Source organism: Papaver somniferum, unplaced genomic scaffold (genome assembly GCF_003573695.1).
Source record: "Papaver somniferum cultivar HN1 unplaced genomic scaffold, ASM357369v1 unplaced-scaffold_10, whole genome shotgun sequence".
Classification (NCBI taxonomy): domain Eukaryota; kingdom Viridiplantae; phylum Streptophyta; class Magnoliopsida; order Ranunculales; family Papaveraceae; genus Papaver; species Papaver somniferum.
Window position 1 is genome coordinate 7,696,380 of NW_020618825.1, and position 13,265 is coordinate 7,709,644.

General features: G+C 35.6%; 1 long non-coding RNA gene across 1 annotated transcript; it reads right to left on the bottom strand.

The window, feature by feature from the left end:
- Positions 1-6,168: 6,168 nt before the first annotated feature.
- Positions 6,169-8,196, bottom strand: LOC113327026. Its single transcript, XR_003348691.1, has 5 exons — positions 7,533-8,196; positions 7,276-7,423; positions 7,143-7,192; positions 6,938-7,039; positions 6,169-6,813 (listed from the first exon to the last, which is right to left on the bottom strand). It is a non-coding gene; the product is annotated as an uncharacterized LOC113327026 (long non-coding RNA).
- Positions 8,197-13,265: the final 5,069 nt, after the last annotated feature.

Sequence of the window (13,265 nt, forward strand, 5' to 3'; positions counted from 1 at the left end):
TTTTTATTGAAGAGAATATACGACTGTCCTGCACAGCTTAATGTTCTTCAGCTTAGGGTTCTTGAGAACGACACTTTCTATATGCCGTCTGCAACTCTTCTTCTTCCTATTCTCTGCTGCTGTTGCAACTCCACCTGCAGCGTGGTTCTCTGCCTCTATTCTACCCCTAACTCCCGACATCCTTTTCTGGAACTCGAACCAACTTATAAATACCCAGCAGACACAAAAATCCCGAGTTAATCTCCTTTTTCTTCAACCAAAAGTCTCGGCTTTTCCTTTCTTTCCAAACACGGGATTTGTTTCCCTCTTTATCTTTTCTACGCTTCCCTAACAGAGAGTCCCTTCTCACCAAAACTCTTTCCAAATATAAACTTAATCCAACACGGATGATATTATCCCTTTATCTCACATAAATTCTCTTATTTCAATCCCAGCAAATCCCGGGTATCTCCTTATGTTTTCGAATCCACAAGCCTTACCAATCCTGTTTGGCTTAAACAGGCCCGAACCAAGTCAATTTGACGAGAAAATCCAACAAAATCTTCCCAGAAAATCATCGATATAAACCCGAGAAAAATACCTTTCCCTGATTAACTAAAACTCAACATCCATCCAAAGTTCTTCCATTCCATCACCTATACCGACATTGGATTGCCAAAACAGGCTTAGCCCATGAGAATCAACGTTTGAATCTTTTTGAAACTGGTCCAAATCACAACCCCTAAATCTGCCAGAAACTGCACCTACTTTCCCGCCATTTTTGAATTTCAAACGGAGAAGATGGTGTTCCCCTTATCCTCTGATGGGGTGCGAATAGTAGTTTCCCCGAGGTGGACGTTATCAACTGGGTACTCCTTAGTAATTGAGGTTCCCCTTACCCAAATGTGGGTTTCTTTAGTAATTTTCTCCCACGAGCGAAAAAACCACTTTTCGAGTCAATTTCGCCGCAAATGCTTATTTCTCCAAAATTACCTACAAAGACATAAAATAACCAAGTAAGTATAAAATCGAGCACTAACAATATATACAATTGAGATATATTAGACACATAAATGCGTCTATCAAATACCCCCAAACTTATTATTTGCTAGTTCTCGAGCAAATCAAGTAAAAGAAAATCCTTACTCACTGTCGCAGGCATCGTCGATTGCATTTAGCGTATGCAATAAGCCTTTAAACCCCTAAGTGTCTCTAGTGGCGGAGTGTTGTCTCCGGAGGGCTTACCAGAGGTATACCCACAAAACCTTTATACTCCAGACCTTAGCTATCTACACAGAACCTTGGAAGGCACTAAAGAATCTCCTTGGTTGGCATACTTATTGACTACAGGAGGAAGTACCCTGATGCGAAATTCCAATTGTTGTACATGAATTTGCACTCAAGCATACTAAAATTCATATATAAGTGACATATCTCTACTCAGATAGTCGCACTATGGACATCAATATCCGGAGTCGAAACTAATCACATGGATAGATCAAGAAGATGGATATAGAGAAAAACATAGATGGTTTTGATGTTTACTAGGTGAACGGTGTTTCTCATATCTGTCTGAAGGCCTCCGCCAAAATGAACCTATCCTAATGGACTGAGATACTAGTCTGACTAATATCAACACACTGTCATATACAAGGGTACTAGTGGTCGATAATCCTAACTCTAGGTCAACACAACTGGCATATACAAGGGTTCCAGTGGTCGACTTTATTGAATTTATTCCATTTGGTCTGGTATCAATTTCTTTTCTTTTTTTTTCAACTTTTTTTTTGGTATCTCAATCACTCTAATTCACCCTAGCATTGGTAACAACTTGAATCGTGAGCCCCACCTAATCACTTAGAGAAACATAGTTTAAAAACAAAACAAAATAAAAAAAGAAGTGAAAAGGACTCAACGAGATTGGTGAAACTATCATGTTATTTCTAACACCTGAGCTCTGTGCTTTTATGAATAGACTCTTTAGATGTTTCCATCTAGTCAGATTGGTTCCTCAACTCCTACAACCAAAATGCTTCCATCCACTTAGATTGGTTAGTGCCATCCTTAATAGGTATAAATTTCTAGGCTCTGGAGTTTAATTATGCAACTAAAAAGTTTCTCTTATACCCCCAAACTTAAATCTAACATTGTCCTCAATGTTCTAAAGATCAAATTAAAAGCATGAACAAGGAGAAACTATTACCACTTGAAGCAAAAGAGATAAGCAAAGATATTACCGTGTTGCATGAGAATGGGTTACCTCCCAAGAAGTGCTAAGTTTAATCTCTTCATCCAGACAAAGAAAGGATTAGTCACCTTAGAAAATCATAAAGTAATAGCCGAAATATCTGTGGGTCATCAAAACCAAATAGAGCTATCACAAGTAAAAGGAATCTGCAACATGCCAAGAAAATGAACAAATAAAGCACACCCTTGTCTAGTTTCCTGTTTAAGACAACTACATCTAGTTGTGGTTCAGGTTCAGGATCTATAACTGGGTCCAAATAAAATATTTTCATGGGTTGCATTTCCTCATAGGTTAGATCCAAATGTTCAAGTTCTAGAGTCTGGAAAAACTCAAATAAAAACTTAGAAGCACATAATAATAAACTGAATAATTGAGGATCCTCTAAGTCAATCAGATTTGACTTACACTGCTGACCACAATGAGAGTGGTGATCTTCTTTAAACAAGTATGTCGACCCTAATCTCTTAAAGTAATTAGGTTTAGTCTCAAAACTTAATATTCGACACATTTGAAAATCAAACATTCCCACATTTGGAAGAAAAATATTTGGTGGGACAACAAAGTCAATCTGGGTATCATAGCCTGGGTAAACCACATCAACCAGAGGATGGGTTTCTAATAACTGAAATTTCTTGTGGACATCACTAGGTTCAGTAAAACGTGTATGAAGATAATCCTGTAAAATGGTTGAGGCACATATGTCAAGTCCCAAGTGAGGGACCTTTCTAAGAGTTAAATCACATGGAGAATGATAATCACCCCCAAACTTAGAGTTTTCAGTGTCTCTAGAAAGACTAGTCACAACTTCCCTAATTTCAAGGTCATCTAATTCATGAAAATGGTCAATTGATTCTTCTAAGTAGGGTTCATCCTCACTCATCTCGAAGATTTCATTTTCTTTTTCTAAGTCTATTGTTTTTAAATCGCTAGACTCAAAATATACTCGTTCCTCTAAACCATTATTAGCTTCGTAATCAAAAGGAAATACTACATCGTCTAAAACGGGGGTATCTCTAGTCAAATCCTCGTCCTTTTGAATAGGTGAATAATTATTAAAATTATTTGGATTTGAACTAGAAATAATATTATTATTAAGCTCAGTTGGAGTAGAAAATTCCCGATCACTATGCCTATTTATTTCAAGTTCTTCATCAACACTATCCTCGTCATAATAATTATAATAACATGAAAATGGTTGAACCTCATCTAAACAAGTAGTGTAACCAATTTTATCCTCGTCATCCTGTTTATGAAAATAACTATCCTCATTTTCAAGGGTATTATTGGAGACACTGTATTGAAAATTAAGATTATTTCGAGCAATTCTTTCGTTCGTCTCAGCTATTAGCTTCAGGGATTCCTCTATAGAAAGTTTTCTTTCGTCATAAACTAAGTTATTCATCTCAGCTATCCTACGTGTCGACTCTTCTAATTTCCTGAGAGACTCTTCTAAAGGAGAAATATAAGAATTTTGCTCATATGACCGGTGCGTATGTGGATAGTAATTGGGCTCACCATGGTATGGACCATAATCTTCAAAAGGCTGATGTTCCCAACCACTATTCACACTATGGTCAAAGTAGTAACGTCCATTTTGAAACTCAGTCGGATATTCGTTGTATTGGCTATTCTAATACCAGTTCGACATTCTACTGCAGGGGTGTGAGTTGTCACACAAAATAAAACCCGCTGACAGGGGATTCGTGGGTGGATAGAGTCTTACCTCCCGTACCAGACGGGCGATGAACCGTTGAAGTCGACTCAGGCCACCGACTCCAATGTCAGTGTACGAACCCGAGGGGCCGAGACAGTATCGTAACTGTCGTCCTTCCCTGCAAACAGTTTATATTTAATTTTTAACCCTTCCTTAGGGTTTCAAAATAATAATAATGTCCAGTCCAAAAATAAAGTCCAAAAATAAAAATGTCCAAAAAGGAAAAGAAAAATTACAAAAATAAAATCCTATTTACAGTTTCTAAAAATAAACAAAATAACTATATACAAAATCTTCTTCTTCACTCCTTCCGATTCCTCTTTTCTTTCCTTCATTAGCGATGCTTTCCTTTTATAGCAATTTTTCTTTCCTTGTAGCTTCGCTCCAAATCTGAAAAAAAATCGAAAAATACCAAGACGCGTAAAAAAGAACAAAAAATAATAAAAATAAAAATAAACCTAAAAAAAATCTAAATACAAATCCGCGTCGGCGGCGCCAAAAATTGGTGTAGTTTTTCAAGTGGTAAATAAAGTTCGTTCAACTCGGACTTGTGTAGACTCGATTCTAGACTTAAATATTAACCCTAATAAATATATACAAAAAGATGATATCAATATCGGAGAAACTGGGACTTAGGATTCCACCAAACTCATAACATAAGGTTCAAATATTAATTCTTTTAACAATTATAGCTCAACAAAGTTATGGACTCTTATTTTTGCCAAGGCAGATTCTTAAAACATTAGTTGTAAATCCCAAGCATGGGACATCAAAACATCTAAGCAAGCATGACCCATCAATCGAGATGACAACTAATTAAACAAAATCAAAATTCAATTTTAATTAGTGCAAAAGTCATATAAGAATTAAATATAGTTACCCACGTATGATATTAGGCTTCCTCCTTCATCCCAGTGTTGGGGTTTAGCTCCTCATATCAAAAACAGGTTCAAAATAATAAATCATGGTTCAAAAGGTATTTTTATCGAAGAGAATATATAAAACAGCAGATCTGCAACGGTGTATAGATATTACAAAAGTCACCGTTACAGTTGGTGTTGCAATACTGAAAATATACGTTACTAATCAACTGTTACAGGATCAGAAATTTAAGACCCTAGAATACGACTGTCCTGCACAGCTTAATGTTCTTCAGCTTAGGGTTCTTGAGAACGACACTTTCTATATGCGGTCTGCAAATCTTCTTATTCCTATTCTTTGCTGCTGCTGCAACTCCACCTGCAGCGTGGTTCTCTGCCTCTATTCTACCCCTTACTCCCGACATCCTTTTCTGGAACTCGAACCAACTTATAAATACCCAGCAGACATAAAAATCCCGAGTTAATCTCCTTTTTCTTTAACCAAAAGTCTCGGCTTTTCCTTTCTTTCCAAACACGGGATTTGTTTCCCTCTTTATCTTTTCTACGCGTCCTTAACAGAGAGTCCCTTCTCACCAAAACTCTTTCCAAATATAAACTCAATCCAACAGGGATGATATTATCCCTTTATCTCACGTAAATTCTCTTATTTCAATCCCAGCAAATCCCGAGTATCTCCTTATGTTTTCGAATCCACAAGCCTTACCAATCCTGTTTGGCTTAAACAGGCCCGAACCAAGTCAATTTGACGAGAAAATCCAACAAAATCTTCCCAGAAAATCATCGATATAAACCCGAGAAAAATACCTTTCCCTGATTAACTAAAACTCAATATCCAGCCAAAGTTCTTCCATTCCATCACCTATACCGACATTGGATTGCCAAAACAGGCTTAGCCCATGAGAATCAACGTTTGAATCTCTTTGAAACTGGTCCAAATCACAACCCCTAAATCTGCCAAAAACTGCACCTACTTTCCCGCCATTTTTGAATTTCAAACGGAGAAGATGGCGTGCCCCTTATCCTCTGATGGGGTGGAATAGTAGTTTCCCTGAGGTGGCCCTTATCAACTGGGTACCCCTTAGTAATTGAGGTGCCCCTTATCCAAATGAGGGGTTTCTTTAGTAATTTTCTCCCACGAGCGCCAATTTCGCAGCAAATGCTTATTTCTCTAAAATTACCTACAAAGACATAAAATAACCAAATAAGTATAAAATCGAGCACTAACAATATATACAATTGAGATATATTAGACACATAAATGCGTCTATCAAATGTCTTTTTCAAGCCTAGAGCAATAGATATAAAACATTAAAATCACCATTCATCTAAAATTTGATCGATATTTGTGTTTATAAAGGAAAACATGAATCCTTTTAATGAGATCAAACAAAATGTGTAAACAAGAGATATAACAAGGATCGGTGAAATACCAAGTTTCCTAAAGAAACTGTTCGAACAGAGAATAACACCAATCAAACAAAAATTTACTATGCAAACATAAATCTGTGCAATAACAATGCAAATTCTCCCCTAAACAATGTTGTTTTGTTGTTAGATTATTCAAATTAATCATCACAACCGAAATCAATCAGTCTATCTCGTTGCAGATTCTTCAAAGCCTTCTTCAAACTCAATGCAATGATCATTGTCAGTAGCAGTATAAACATTTCCAAGATCAGTATCGCTGATTGTCATTTTCCCTTTAACTGCGTTCTGGCATAATCAGTATCGTAACTTAAGGGTTTCATTGGGATTCTTAGGAACATCAGTTCTACGACCAAATTAACAAGGGCATCATCGTCATCCTGTTACGGTTCACATTGTATATTCTCCGCTGAATGAGTTGAGTAAACTTCCTCTGATGCTTCACCAGGACACAAATATGTATTAACTTCACAATCCGGCATATCATATAATAGGTTCGAGTATCTTTAGAATCGTTTGTCGTTCGAAGTTCTGCCTTTTACTCACATACATAACCTGTGATGCTTCTGATGTTAACAAAGGCAAGTCTATCATTACTTAAGATTGACCCTTCCTACTCATGTAAATTTTGTTTAAGCATGTACACAATACAATTTTTACCAAATCAAATAACTGTGAATATCAACTCACAAATTTAGCAGTAATAGTCCATCTTGTATGTGTCTCAAGGTAGCTTACATCTCTGCCGTTTGTAACAATTTCTTTGCAGACACAAGATTTGTCTCTGCGAACCTTGCCAAGAAAAATTCTTTGCATTTAGCTGACAATCATAAATCATCAGATGCCATATCCCGAATACCAAAATCAAACAAGATAGAAAATGTATTGAACTTACCCACTAGAACTCTCCCACCTCCTTCCTTGCAATAGCAATTTCTACTTCAACTGCATAAGATTACACCAACAAATACTCATAAGGAACTGCACAAGTACCACCAAAATTTTCAAATTCAGGTTTAAGTAGGCACCTTAGTGATCACACCAGCAAAAAGTGTTTGTGCAAATTCTCATTATCAACGTATTCATGTTATCCAAGTTATCTGCCAAAAATACTAAAATTCTCCAGCTCATCGTCTAATTCCTTTCAAACAACATCATTAGAAATCCAATCTCCATCTGAAACAAAAATCAACCAACCAAATCTGAGAGAAAATTCACACAGTACTTTTATCAAACAACTTACAAGCATATGAAGATAAGGATAATGGAAAGTCAGAAACTTAACTGTTAGTAGAGAAAGGCGAATTCTCCGATACCTTCTCCGTAAAACTTTCTCAATGTTTTGTTTCTTCTACCTCAGATGGATATTCTACATATTTTTTTCAGTAATCCAAATTTTGGCACAACACAAACAGCCCCTTCACAAGAACAAACTTTTACCTCTATTTACAAAACCCACTTCAAATAGCACCCTATTAGACCAACATTCAGTTCAAAAGTATCAACCCTAACTACAAGAAATTGAAAACCCACTTTGCATAAAATCATCAATTCCAAGAATGGGGCTAGGGAAGAAAGAGAATTTTTTAGACAGATCGAAGATGTGAAATTGAAGAAGATAAGTTCTGAAAAGTTAGGTTTTAAAACGAAAGTGGAGAGAGACCGAGGGTTTTGAATTGAGATTTCAATTTTATAAAGCTTTGATGCGATGATAGATTTCAACCAAAATTATTTGGGTTAAGTGGCAAAATGCCCCAAAATGGACCACATGGTTGTGAAAATGTCCTGGCCGTTAGGCTTTAAATTAAAATGCCCCAATCCGTTAATTTGGCCGTTAGGCATGGTTAAGTGGTCAAAATCAGAAGCATGTGGTCCGCACGTGTGTTAACATGACATTTATACCCTTTTGACAAATATGATGACATAAAGGTGATTATTTTGGCTTCTGGGGTGATTGTTTTGACAAATATGATGACACATGGGTGATTGTTGAGCTACAAAACCACCAGACTGCAACCCTAACCACCTGCAAACTTCTCAAGCAACCATTTCCATCATCTGCCAGTGCCATTTTAGCTCAGTTCAGCTGCACCTTGGCCTACATTTTCACACACAACCACGGCAACAAACTCTGCACCTGCAATCCTCATTTCATATTGTCCTAAACATACATCTATTTTGTATACTCTACTCCATTCAGTTTTCTGCAACCACCAACAACCAGCTACAAGACCAGTAACTCAACCTCAACCACCCTATTTGATTAGCACTATCTATAGTTGTATAGCTCCACAGTCAATCCCCGTCTACAACCATTTGAAACTGCACCACGCTTTAACTTCAAGCAGCATCACCCATTGAACATCATCAGTACCACCAACGAACACCCATCACCTGCCATTCAAAATCAATTTACCCATACACACAACAACATCCTTTTGAATTTGACTCAACCCTAACTTCAATTTCAGACCCATTATCACCATCTGCAACTGATTTTTTCTCGAATTCAATATCAACTCCAAATTCTTCTCCTCCATTAATCATCTCCAGCACGACCATCTCCTTTGAGAATCTCTTAAAACCCTTATTTGATTTCATCTGTTGCTGTCGATTTAAGAACATCAACTCCATCAATACAACAACTTCATCAATTACATAAGTAAGATCTCTTTCCCGTCTCAATGAAACCCAAAATCATCTCAATCATCAAATCCTGCAAATACCCATCCTTCCTGTTCATCTGAGAGCATCAACATCATTATGTGCCAATCTCAGAATCAAATCAAACCCTACTTCGAATCAACAGTACCCATGACTCAACACCTTCTACATCTATGAATTATTTCAATTAAAGAACAGATCCACTTCTAATTCTTCATGAACTCTCCGTCAGTATCATTTAATTCTTCCATTCCTTGGTTTCAAATCTTCAAATCCCATCGGGTTTATGAGAAGCTGCAGCTATGGGAGAAAGAAGAAGAAGAAGAAGAAGAAGAAGAAGAAGAAGAAGAAGGAAGAAAGATAAAAAAAAACATTTGGAGGTGGTCGGGTTCGATCTTTAACATTAGGATTCATGATTTCGAAACCCATACTCTGATTCTTCAATTTCGACACAAACACTAACTTATGTGCTCAATTTCTTTCTTTATCCCGATCTCCTCTTATCGACACAAACCCTAACTTCTCTGCTCAGTTCCTCCCCGATCTTATCTTCTCCGTCTCATCTATCTTCTCTTCTCGATCTGCAACTTCAAAGTTCTTCCCCGTCTCTCGATCTCTCTTTGTCTCTCTCTCGATAAATCTCTTTGTCTCTATCGTTCTGGTATTTTTGATATTTCTGAGGTTGAAGATAAGAATCGTGGTACTCGAGCGAACCACACGTGTGTTTGACCACGTGTCAACAGTCTACATTGCACGCATGTAATGAGTTCATTAGCACACGTGTGACGTAATGATTGGGTTATTTCTGTCGAAGGGCAAAAGAGACCATTCATATAGCAGTTGACCTGTCAAAAAAAAAATTAAAATGCCCCATTTTGACTATTATAGGAAAAATTAACGGATTGGGGCAATTCGATATCATTTTGGGGCATTTTGATCTTTCGCCTAATGGCCGGGACATTTTCACAACCATGGAGTCCATTTTGGGGCATTTTGCCTCCTAACCCAAATTATTTTGGGCGGTAGATTCAAACTAGGGCGCCCAAAATTCCCGCTGAATGTTTCACAAAAAAGATGTTTTGGCGGCATTTCTTCATCACCGTTGGATAAGGAATTGATCCGTGTGCTTTTTTGTGTTTTGCAAATCTATTCGTAGGATGAAGTTTTCTGGTTTTCTATTGGCCACATAATATACCATACGGAGTGGATTTCGTGGCGAGACTCTTATGTGATCAACTGGGGGTATCGTATTGATCCAACGGTCAGGATTTCTATATGTTAATATCATACAGATTTGCTTAGAGTCTTTGGTTTTCCATTGGCCAAACTAAATTATACGGATCAAGCCATATTGGGTATTGGATAAATATATTCAGCTAATGGGAGAAAAAAATTGAATCCCGGATAAATTGAGCTGAGTCGAGCTATAATGTAAGATTAATAAATAACGAATGAAATTGATCAATGTCACTCTACATTGGTTTAAATCGATGATAACCTGAGAAACCAATGGAATTTAGGATAAACCAAGTGAGTTTAAGGCCAACCGATATAGGGCAAGATGATGGCTAACAAGTGAAATTAAATGAAGTGATGAAAATTCGGTTTGACTTGATATATAACCATGTATATAAACACATGGAATCCAGGAGAAATTGAGCGAAGTCGAGATATATCAAATAAGTTTGATAGGTAACGGGTAAAATTGACTAATTAAGGTCGACGGACATTCGGTTAAATTGATAGATAACTGGAGAAGCCGATGGAATCATGGAGAAACTGAGCTAAGTCGAGCAACATCGGGTAAAATTAATAGATATCAAATGAAATTGATTAATGTCAATGGACATTCGATAAAATTGATGATAAATGTAGAAAGTGGTGGAATCATGGAGAAACCGATATTGGGCAAGACAAAGGATAACAAGTGAAATTAAGTGAATTCGAATACAAATTCGGTCTGAATTACCAGGAAACCATATAATCAATCCATGGAGTCCAAGAAAAATTGAGTGAGGTCGAGCGATATTGGATAAAGTGTATGAAAAATGGTGGACAATTGAAGGAAAAAATCGATGAATTCGATCGAAACCGAGTGAGGCGACCTAAATTAGTAAGATTGACGAGTAACAAATATATTGATTACAAAAATCATTGAGCTGAGTTGATCTCTACGAATCAGTGAAAATCGGTGACAGACTCGGCGATTTTTTTCTTCTCAAATTTCGATCTGCGTGCTTCTCAGATAATCATTCAGGTGGTGATTTCGATTATCTTTACCTTATTTTCAATCCTTAATGATTAGCTTTCATTAATCCAGGTGAATTCACAAAAGGTTCCTTCTATAGATTTAGTTGATGATCTCTTTGAGAAAAGCTTAAATCCTTGGAAGTTTTCTTTGATTGGTCGTTTAGATTTACAAAAAATTGAGTTCATTGATGCAGCTTTAATTCTCAAAAATTAACAGAAATTAATGGGTGATTGCAAACTTATTCCATTAGATGGGGATTTCACCATTAAACTGGATAATGAGATTGATAGAGCATATATTAAATAAAGTACATGGGAGGTAACAAATCAAATATATCTTTGACTGGCATTAAGGAAAAACTTCTTTCCAATCATAATATATCGATCATTTTGTAATACTAATGAGTAATGACCGATGAGAAATGTTAAAATCCAGTAAAATTAAGGCAGTACCAGCTCCACCATCACTAAAAGTATTCTGGAAAATTAATTGCACGCATTATTAGTATGAAATAGCCGAAAATCAAATGACGGTTTCTGAACAATCCCATTACAACGGTGTTTCGTTTTTTCTTCGGTCGACCCTCTCCGCCATGGCAGCGGTGTTCTAGTTTATTTTGATGGACTAGACTAAGGATGGAAAAAAAGAAAGTGAAATATCCATATTTCACATTTTTTTCTAATGTGAAAATGCTATTTTTCAAATGTTTTTTCCAAGTGAAAAGATGAGTTTTCCCTTAATTTCAAGCGAAAAATTACAAAAAAAAATTTGGAAGGAAAAAAGTAAAAAACGTTCTTTTGAGTATATTAATTGGAAGCCATGAACATGTTAATTCAAGTACACTGAATAGATACAACAAAATAGTACAAAAGCGATACATAACAACAACATAGGAGTTGTAATATAACAAAATTCCATAATTGTTGATCATAGAAGCAATCGACATAATCGGAGGGATGGTGTTTTGATTTTGCATCCACCATTTGGAAAATTCTTCTTCTTCATTAAGAGATAATCCTTTGTAAAAAGGATAATTTGCACTAAACATCATTTTCATAACCAATTCCCGTAGCCATTGATCTTGTTTGATTGAATCTTGATCATCGTCACACCGAAATTGATTGTCTTCGAAGATATACTTGAATATATCATCAGGTTCCAATTGAAAAGCCCAAAAGTTACAGGAAATCGCACTAATGGCGAAGACCACATGACATAAAACACCATGAGATATCAACAGTACAACTAAAAATTAAAACAAACTCTAAAACCTGAAATCACAAATAATGTGAGTTTTTATTAAAAACATTAAAAACTAATTACACAAACCCAAATCTACTCAGATAATCTGATAACTCAGATAAATCTAAGCAAATCTATGTTAATTTGGAGACGAAGAATATGAAAGAAAAGAAATTTTAGATAATTATGTGGAAAAATTAGTTATGCATAGAAGAGAGTTTTTCCAAAAACATATCATGTCGAATTGTGCAAGTATTTAGTGAAAATTTGTGTTTTCATGTTTTATGTGTTTTTTTCACTTTTATTTCAAGTGATAATTTGTGTTTTAACTTTTTTTACAATGAAAAATTGAAATCATGTTTTTCCGTTTCCAAGTGGTGATTTTTTTTATAAGATTGAGGATGAATGGGATATTTTTCCAGCAAAAAATAATGCATGAGAGAGGCAAAAAAAAACGTTTTTAAAGATTTATGAGAGAGGAAAATTTTATTTTAAAAGTTATTTTAGGTAAATATTTTAAATAAAAGACAATTTAGTAGAATGGACTAAAAACAAGGTAAAATGGGTAATTTTAGGAAAAAATTACTCCATAAAATCAGTTTCCAAAAATTTAAATAGAAGGTTAATTTTGTAAGAAACTTTTAGTATAAATGATTTTGGGTTTTAATATATGATCTTATTGGTCTATTTTTCACATAATAAATTTCAAAATTGGGATATAAATATTTTCCCCAAACTTTTATTAGCAAAAAACAACTTAGAGTAAATTACTTTATTTCAAAATTCTAGTTGGAGGAATTCGATGCATTGGATAAAAATTAAAGAATTAGTTAATTTTTGATTTTTTTTTTTGAATTTTGG